The sequence below is a fragment of the Ranitomeya variabilis genome, chromosome 5 (genome assembly GCF_051348905.1).
Source record: "Ranitomeya variabilis isolate aRanVar5 chromosome 5, aRanVar5.hap1, whole genome shotgun sequence".
Taxonomy (NCBI): domain Eukaryota; kingdom Metazoa; phylum Chordata; class Amphibia; order Anura; family Dendrobatidae; genus Ranitomeya; species Ranitomeya variabilis.
This window is the reverse complement of record NC_135236.1, coordinates 467,937,085-467,947,363: the sequence shown is the minus strand read 5'-3', so window position 1 is coordinate 467,947,363 and position 10,279 is coordinate 467,937,085. Positions and strand designations below refer to the sequence as shown.

At 45.7% G+C, this 10,279-nt stretch overlaps 1 pseudogene; it reads right to left on the bottom strand.

Annotated features, from left to right (window-relative positions):
- Positions 1 to 865: 865 nt before the first annotated feature.
- Positions 866 to 7,143, bottom strand: LOC143775058 (serine/arginine-rich splicing factor 9 pseudogene; annotated as a pseudogene).
- Positions 7,144 to 10,279: the final 3,136 nt, after the last annotated feature.

Below are 10,279 nucleotides of genomic sequence, written 5' to 3'. Positions count from 1 at the left end.
AATTCTAAGCAGTATGTGTGGAGAAAACCAGGCACTGCTCAACACCTGCCCAATATAATAATCCCAACAGTGAAACATGGTAGTGGAAGCATCATGCTATGGGTGTGCTTTTTAGCTGTAGGGACAAGACAACTGGTTCTCATTGAAGGGAACATGAATGTGGCCAAGTACAGAGATATACTGGATGAAAACCTCTTCCAGAGTGTTCTGGACCTCTGACTTGGCTGAAGGTTTACCTTCCAACAAGGCAATGACCCTATGCACACAGCTAAAATAACAAAGGAGTTTCTTCAGAACAACTCTGTGACCATCTCTGGAGAGACCTGAAAATGGCTGTCCAGCAACGTTCACCATCCAACCTGACAGAACTGGAGAGGATCAGCAAGGAAGAATGTCATATGATCCCCAAATCCAGGTGTGAAAAACTTGTTGCATCATTCCCAAGAAGACTCATGGCCGTACTAGCTCAAAAGGGTGCTTCTACTCAATACTGAACAAAGGGTCTGAATACTTATGACCATTTGATATTTGTTTTCTTTTTAAATAAATCAGCAAAAATTACTACATTTCTGTATTTTTTTCAGTCAACATGGGGTGCAGAGTGTACCTTAATGAGAAAAAAATGAACTTTTTTAATTTAGCAAATGGCTGCAATGAAACAAAGAGTGAAAAATTTAAAGGTGTCTGAATACTTTCCGTACGCACTGAATGTCTGGCATAATCAAGAATAGAATTGCTGTGACATCACATTCCTCCCAATTCCTAATTAGCCATGAAGACTGCTGAATCCTGTCATGGGTCGCTGTTGATGGTGCTGCCAGACGTGATAGGCTTCTGATCATCCTTCTCCACTTGTCAGGAACAGTCAATCATCATTGATTTCAGCACAGGCACAAATGTAAGAGGCTTCAATTTCACCTTCATGAGAACAAAATTCTGTTTCCTTAAAGCATATTCCATGTCCTCCTTGTGACTAAACTCCACAATCCCCCTTCCATCCTTGTTTACATCAGCATAGCAGCTTCTCTCAGTTGATATTTCATATCCTGCCAACTCCCTAATAGGGAAGCCCTGAGATGAGAAAATTGCCCTAAGTTCGCTGGGACAGGGGTCCATTCCTCCTCCGGGGTCCAACATATCCTCTCCCAGATCCCCTGCTTGATGTGTGAAGCTCCACACGTAACCGAAGAGAACCAAACTGGTATCCATTGCATCCAAACATGTCGTCTTCCGCATCCCATAGATCCTGGAGCCTGAGGAAGACAAATGGTGCAGCACCACACGATTTTTCAGCTCAATGATACGGATTCACCCATACCGAAGGAACAACTCTCCAGCTCCTTCTCCTATACATGAGCCAGTAAATTGCCTATGGAAATGCACCCTTTCCCAGAGTGCTGACCCCCAGCCAGGAAGATGGCTAATTGGCAGGCTGGTAAATAATGTTCTGGTCTGACATGTGTGATGGAAGACCCAGTGTCCTGAGGTCCCTGGGCCTGGATATAACTGACCTTGACCAGCTGGATGTGGTGATAGAGGTTGACTGGTGTAGGGTGGTCAATCTGCCCTACAGTGTGGACAGAGTATATCACTTCCTCCACTGCTGGTGTATCCCATGGGTAGAGTCCCTCTGACCCTTATGGCTCATCTTTGAAGATGTTGACCTGCTTGGCTGACAGATGGACTCCAGGCATGGGGCCCTGGAGACAATCTTTGGGCATGTGTCCAAGGTGCCCGCACATATAGCAGCACCAGTGGTTGGGCAAATCTCGGGTCCTAGCTGTAAACCTTGGTCCTAGTGGGGTTATGCTGGGTAGTGGGATAGTCCTGCTAGAATGGTTGGTGGCCACTAAAATCATTGGTTGAGGGGTCTCCTGGGAGTGGTGGGCATATCGGGTCTTCAGCAGGGTCGATTAGCTGTAAACTCATTGGCTAATTGGGCTGCTTGCTCTAGGGTATTGAGCTTCCAATTGGCTACCTACTCTCATATCTCTGAGGCTATCTTCTCCATAAGTTGCTCAAGAGCCATCATGTCCTGGAGGGCAGTAGCAGAGTGGAGAGCCTGACAATTGAGCCAGCGTTTGCAGTGCTGTCAGTGTTGACTGCAAAATTTTACATAGGAGGCCCCATGGCGAGACAAAGTCTGGAACTTGGTGTGATATATCTTGGGGGTGATGGTAAAAAGCGCCAACAAAGTGTCCTTAAGAGTGTAATAGTCCAGGCAGTCTTGAGGCCCAAGCAACTGGACAGCATTCTGTGCCCGGCCAGTCAATCTAGTCCACAAGTATTTGACCTCATTCAGCTGTGGGTACCTGTTGCATCAGTATCAGGGTCTCAAAGTTTTGCACATGTTCATCAGCCTCTGTGTTGGACTTGTTGAATACTGGCATACTGACATGTTGCTGTAGCAGAGATGATTTCCTTGGTGGTGGACCATCATGGTGTTGGGGCAGGTGCTGGTGGTCGGGGAACTGGAACTTCCAAAACTAATTCCATAACATAAGCCCTCTCCCAGCTTAAAGCTTTTGTCTATTGTCACAGCAATTGTCTATGCTGTGAAGATACGAGATGTGCAGCATCTGAAGCAACGGATACTGAAAGCCTGTGCTAGCATTTCTTCCATGGTGTTGCTATCAGTGTGTCAAGAGTGGGAGAAGAGGGTTGCATTGACAATCCAACACAATAGGCAGCACTTTGAACACATTTTATAAGTGGTCATAAACTTGTAAGTAACTCATGAAAGAATAAAGTTATGTTAAAACCAAGCACACCATTATTTTTCTTGTGAAATTCTCAATAAGTGTGATGCGTCAAAATAAAGTTGGATCCAAAATGGCCAACTTCAAAATGGCCTCCATGGTCTCCATCCATCTTGAAAAGTTTTCCCCCTCCCATGTACTAATGTGCCACAAACAGGAAGTTGATATCACCAACCATTCCCACTTTATTTAGGTGTATCCATATAAATGGCCCACCCTGTATATCCCCTTTTTCAGTCGCAGTGTGGGACAACCTGTCACAAGGGCCTCCAATGACAAATATTAGTTTGGTAGGACCACTCTACATTCAAGATTTGTCTACTGCACAATGTGCATAGGGCTTGTAAAAATTAGCCCTATGGGCTGAGTCATGGTTAACGCAGGAAGCCACAATCCCAAGGGCCTCCAAACACAAATAGTAGTTAGGCTGGAGTAGGAATACTGTCCTGGTTTGTCCATTGCAAAATTTCCATAGGGTTTGTAAAAATTAGCCCTATGGGCTGTCATGGTTGACGAAGAAAGGAAATGGGTTTTTATGGAAAGGGGTTGATGTTAACGACAGTATCATGAATCAGCATTTTTTGTGAATTTAGGTTGGCTTGCTGTCATCTGAAGCGATTGCAAACTGTGGAGATATCCAGTCCTTGTTGAATTTAATCAGAGTAAGTCTGTGTGCATTTACCATGGAGAGGCGTGTGCACCTATCAGTGATGATTGACCCAGCGGAACTGAAAACACGCTCTGACATCACACTAGCAGCCGGGCAGGCCAGCACCTCCAAAGCATATAAGGAAAGGTCTGGCCAAGTGTTCAGCTTGGACACCCAATAATTAAAGGGAACTGAATAGTGTTGAGCGATACCTTCCGATACTTGAAAGTATCGGTATCGGATAGTATCGGCCGATATCCGAAAAATATCGGATATCGCCGATACCGATACCCGATACCAATACAAGTCAATGGGACACAAGTATCGGAAGCTATCCTGGATGGTTCCCAGGGTCTGAAGGAGAGGAAACTCTCCTTCAGGCCCTGGGATCCATATTCATGTAAAAAATAAAGAATAAAAATAAAAAATATGGATATACTCACCCCTCCGGCGGACCCTGGACCTAGCGGTGTTAACCGGCAGCCTCCGTTCCTAAGAATGAGCGAGTGAAGGACCTTCGATGACGTGGCGGCTTGTGATTGGTCGCGTGACCACTCATGTGACTGCTCACGCGACCAATCACAAGACCGCGACGTCATCGCAGGTCCTTCACTCGCTCATTCTTAGGAACGGAGGCTGCCGGTTGCAGCGGTTACAACCAGGGTGCGTCAGAGGGTGAGTATATCCCTATTTTTTATTTTTATTCTTTATTTTACACATGAATATGCATTCCGATCCCGATTCCCTATATCGCAAAAATATCGGAACTCGGTATCGGAATTCCGATACCGCAAATATCGGACGATACCCGATACTTGCGGTATCGGAATGCTCAACACTAGAACTGAAGCATCAGAAAGGACGCACATATGGTCACTTAAGTACCTCTTGACCATGTTCTGCAACATTCTCTCTCCTTGACATTGTTACAAGGCACATATAGCCCTTACCATGCCAATATGCTGGGCACTCAAAGCTTCCTCTTTGAGATTATGCAGTGATTGTTTCAAGAGACACAGAAGCAGGATTGTTATGCTAGTAATAGCCTGATCACCGCTCATTATTATTATTATTATTTATTTATATAGCACCATTAATTCCATGGTGCTGTACATGAGAAAGGGGTTACATACAGGGTTATAGATATCATTTATAGTAAACAGGTTTACAGTGACACACTGGTACAGAGGGAAGAGGACCCTGTCCTTGCGGACTTACATTCTATGGGATAGTGCGGAAGAGACAGAAGGTAGGGGTGAGGCGGCGGTGGCTCTGGCGGTGGTGAGGCAGTGGCTTGGTTATTGTAGGCTGTAGGCTTTCCTGAAGAGATGGGTTTTCAGGTTCTGTCTGAAGGATCCGAGGGTGGTGGATAATCGGACGTGTTGAGGTATGGAATTCCAGAGGATGGGGGATATTCGGGAGAAATCTTGGAGGCGATTGTGTGAGGAACGAATAAGTGTGGAGGAGAGTAGGAGGTCTTGGGATGAACGAAGATTACGTGAGGGAAGATAGTGGGAGATTAGTTCAGAGATATAGGGAGGGGACAGGTTGTGGATGGCTTTGTAGATCAGTGTTAGTAGTTTGAACTGGATTCGTTGGGGGATTGGGAGCCAGTGGAGGGATTTGCAGAGGGGAGAAGCAGGGGAGTAGTGAGGAGAGAGGTGGATTAGGCGGGCAGCAGAGTTGAGGACAGACTGGAGTGGTGCAAGAGAGTTAGCGGGGAGGCCACAGAGGAGGGTGTTGCAGTAATCGAGGCGGGAGATGATGAGAGCATGCACAAGAGTTTTGGTAGATTGTGGGCTGAGGAAGGAATGGATTCTGGCAATATTTTTGAGTTGGAGGTGACAGGAGGTGGCAAGAGCTTGGACGTGAGGTTTGAAGGACAGGGCAGAGTCAAGAGTTACCCCGAGGCAGCGGATTTCAGGAGCGGGAGAGAGCGTGATGCCATTTACCATAATAGATAGACTGGGTAGGGGGGATACGTGAAGTGGGGGAAAGATGATGAATTCGGTTTTGTCTGCATTGAGTTTTAGGAAGCGAGAGGTGAAGAAGGAGAATATGGCTGACAGACACTTCGGGATTCTGGACAGCAGGGAGGTGACATCTGGGCCAAAGAGGTAGATCTGAGTGTTGTCTGCATACAGGTGGTACTGGAAGCCATGGGACTTTATGAGTTGTCCTAAGCCAAGGGTATAGATGGAAAAAAGTAGGGGTCCTAGGACAGAGCCTTGAGGGACTCCAACAGAGAGAGGGCGGGATGAGGAGGTAGTGTGGGAGTGGGAAACGCTAAATGTGCGGTTGGATAGGTATGAGGCAATTCTGGACAGGGCGAGGTCTTTGATGCCAAGGGAAGAAAGAATCTGTAGGAGTAGGCAGTGATCGATTGTTTCGAAAGCAGAGGACAGGCCAAGAAGGAGGAGGACGGAGAACTGTCTGTTAGCTTTGGCTGTGACTAGGTCATTAGTAATTTTTGTCAGGGCAGTTTCGGTGGAGTGGTGGGGGCGGAAGCCAGATTGGAGGTTGTCAAGGAGAGAGTTAGATGAGAGGTGGGAGGAAAGTTGACCATGGACATGCTGCTCAAGGAGTTTTGAAGCAAACGGGAGCAGTGATATGGGGCGATAGCTGGGCATAGCAGTTGGGTCAAGGTTAGTTTTTTTGAGGATGGGTGTGATGGTGGCATGTTTGAAGGCAGAGGGGAAGGTACCAGAAGATAGCGATAGGTTGAAGAGATGGGTTAGGGCTGGAATAAGCGTGTTAGTGAGGTTGGGGAGCAGGTGGGAAGGCATGGGGTCAAGTGCACAGGTGGTGAGGTGTGAATTGGAAAAGAGGCGAGTAAGCTCTCTTTCAGTGATGTTGGAGAGGGAGGTTATTAGTGAAGGGCAGAGGTCTGGTATATGGAGTGGTTGGGGTGGTGGACAAGTAAAGGTTTGCCTTGTTTGGTCGATCTTGTTTTTGAAGTAGGTGGCAAAGTCCTCGGAAGAGATGAAGGGAGTTTGAGGTGGCAGTGGTGGGTGGAGGAGAGAGTTAAATGTGCTGAACAGTTGTTTTGTGTTGTAGGATAGTGAAGATACAAGGTTAGTGAAATAGGTCTGTTTAGCAGAGGTGAGGGCTGATTTGAAGTCAAATGTAGCTTGTTTGAAGGCAATGAAGTCGTCTGGCAGGCGTGTTTTCTTCCAACGCCGCTCTGTAACCCTGGATGCTTGTCGAAGTTTTTTGTGACATTGTTATGCCAAGGTTGCCTATTGGTTTGTCGCACTGTGCCATGCATGAGAGGGGCGACTGAGTCTATGGCTGATGTGAGGGTCGAGTTATAGAAAGCGGTGGCGCTGTCCGTGTCATGCAGTGAAGATATGGAGGACAGGGGCTCATGAGCTAGGTGCAGTACTCAAAGTTCTCAAGAACCTCACAAATGTCAGCGATCCACACCCACTCAACAGTTGTTATGTGTGGTGGCTGACTCTCAGTCTGACGGGCATGTTGAAGCTGGTATTCAGCTACTGCCCTATGCTGCTCACTAATCCTCACCTCGGAGTGACCAAGCTTGGGGTCATCAGAATTTGCTCTCGCTCTTCTGGCTTCCACACACGTTTACGTTCCAGACCGGGGAAATTTTTCCAGGAACATAGTGGATGCATCAAGCTTCTTCTGACCTGACACAGACTCAGTGCCTTCTCGTGCACCACTGACAACACCACATCCACGTCCCTGTTCCTTAACAACAGGCTTTCTTGGCATTTTGGGTTTTTCGCAGATTTTTAGATGTTGATGGCACAAGACATGCTAGCTATCACAGCCAAAATAGTGGGCAAAATGGCCTGGTGCATGCTTGGATGCAGGCAGTAGGAAATGTTTGGACTACTGCTTTGCACTAACCGCCTTTTTAAGTGGACTAATATAGACAGCAGAAGGCAGGCTGTGATCCCCCCAAAAGTGGGGAAAATGGCCTGGTGCGTGCTTGGTAGCAGGCAGTAGGAAATGTTTGGACTGTTGTTTTGCATAGGGCACTAACCGCCTTTTTAAGTGGACTAATGTGGACAGCAGAAGCCAGGCTCTGACCACAAAAACAGCAGGGAAAATAGACCGGTGCTTTAAAAAAAGGCAGCACTAAATGCTACCACTGTGTGCTGGAAAAATATTGCTTTGCCTCTAACAAGAGTTGTTTTAAGATGGACACTGGAAGAACACTTTAACCTCTCCCTACCTAATACACAATCTATCCCTCCCTATACTCTGACTTTGTTGTGTGTCTTCATCTATGAAAAGAGCTATTTTTTGGTGGTAGTATGGAGCTAGTTATGGCTTCTTTAAACAGTCCCTGCGCGCCGTGGCAAATTTTAGGCCACGTCTCTGACCACACCCATTCATAATTAGTCACACCCATATCCACGTCCCAACCACTCCCATTTAGCACTGCTGATCACACTGTTTCATATACAATCATTCTAAACAAAAAAATATGGCCACACAGTGCTCCATACTGTATAATGACCGCACGTGATGCTCCATACTGTATAATGGCTGCACATGATGCTCCATACTGTATATTGGCTGCACATGATACTCCATACTGTACAATGACCGCACATGATGCTCCATACTGTATAATGACCGCACATGATGCTCCATACTGTATAATGACTGCACATGATGCTCCATACTGTATAATGGCCACACATGATACTCCATACTGTATAATGACCGCACATAATGCTCCATACTGTATAATGACCGCACATGATGCTCCATACTGTATAATGACCGCACATGATGCTCCATACTGTATAATGACTGCACATGATGCTCCATACTGTATAATGGCCACACATGATACTCCATACTGTATAATGACCGCACATGATGCTCCATACTGTATAATGACCGCACATGATGCTCTATACTGTACAATGACCGCACATGATGTTCCATACTGTATAATGGCCACACAGTGCTCCATACTGTATAATGACTGCACATGATGCTCCATACTGTATATTGGCTGCACATGATGCTCCATACTGTATAATGACTGCACATGATGCTCCATACTGTATAATGGCCAAACATGATACTCCATACTGTATAATGACCGCACATGATGCTCCATACTGTATAATGACCGCACATGATGCTCCATACTGTATAATGACTGCACATGATGCTCCATACTGTATAATGACTGCACATGATGCTCCATACTGTATATTGGCTGCACATGATGCTCCATACTGTATAATGGCCACACATGATACTCCATACTGTATAATGACCGCACATGATGCTCCATACTGTATAATGACCGCACATGATGCTCCATACTGTATAATGACCGCACATGATGCTCCATACTGTATAATGACTGCACATGATGCTCCATACTGTATAATGACCGCACATGATGCTCCATACTGTATAATGACCGCACATGATGTTCCATACTGTATAATGGCCACACAGTGCTCCATACTGTATAATGGCCACACATGATACTCCATACTGTATAATGACCGCACATGATGCTCCATACTGTATAATGACCGCACATGATGCTCCATACTGTATAATGACTGCTCATGCTCCATACTGTATAATGGCCACACATGATACTCCATACTGTATAATGACCGCACATGATGCTCCATACTGTATATTGACCGCACATGATGCTCCATACTGTATAATGACTGCACATGATGCTCCATACTGTATAATGGCCACACATGATACTCCATACTGTATAATGACCGCACATGATGCTCCATACTGTATAATGACTGCACATGATGCTCCATACTGTATAATGACCGCACATGATGCTCCATACTTTATATTGGCTGCACATGATGCTCCATACTGTATAATGGCCACACATGATACTCCATACTGTATAATGACCGCACATGATGCTCCATACTGTATAATGGCCACACAGTGCTCCATACTCTATACTGACCGCACATGATGCTCCATACTGTATAATGACCGCACATGATGCTCCATACTGTATAATGACCGCACATGATGTTCCATACTGTATAATGGCCACACAGTGCTCCATACTCTATACTGACCGCACATGATGCTCCATACTGTATAATGACCGCACATGATGCTCCATACTGTATAATGACCGCACATGATGTTCCATACTGTATAATGACCGCACATGATGCTCCATACTGTATAATGACCGCACATGATGCTCCCTACTGTATAATGACAGCACATGATGCTCCATACTGTATAATGACTGCTCATGATGCTTCATACTGTATATTGACCGCACATGATGCTCCATACTGTATAATGACTGCACATGATGCTCCATACTGTATAACGGCCACACATGATACTCCATACTGTATGATGACCGCACATGATGCTCCATACTGTATAATGACCGCACATGATGCTCCATACTGTATAATGACCGCACATGATGCTCCATACTGTATAATGACCGCACATGATGCTCCATACTGTATATTGGCTGCACATGATGCTCCATACTGTATAATGACCGCACATGATGCTCCATACTGTATAATGACCGCACATGATGTTCCATACTGTATAATGACCGCACATGATGCTCCATACTGTATAATGACCGCACATGATGCTCTCTACTGTATAATAACAGCACATGATGCTCCATACTGTATAATGACTGCACATGATGCTTCATACTGTATAATGACCGCACATGATGCTCCATACTGTATAATGACCGCACATGATGCTCCATACTGTATAATGACTGCACATGATGCTCCATACTGTATATTGGCTGCACATGATGCTCCATACTGTATAATGGCCACACAGTGCTCCATACTGTATAATGGCCACACATGATGCTCCATACTGTATA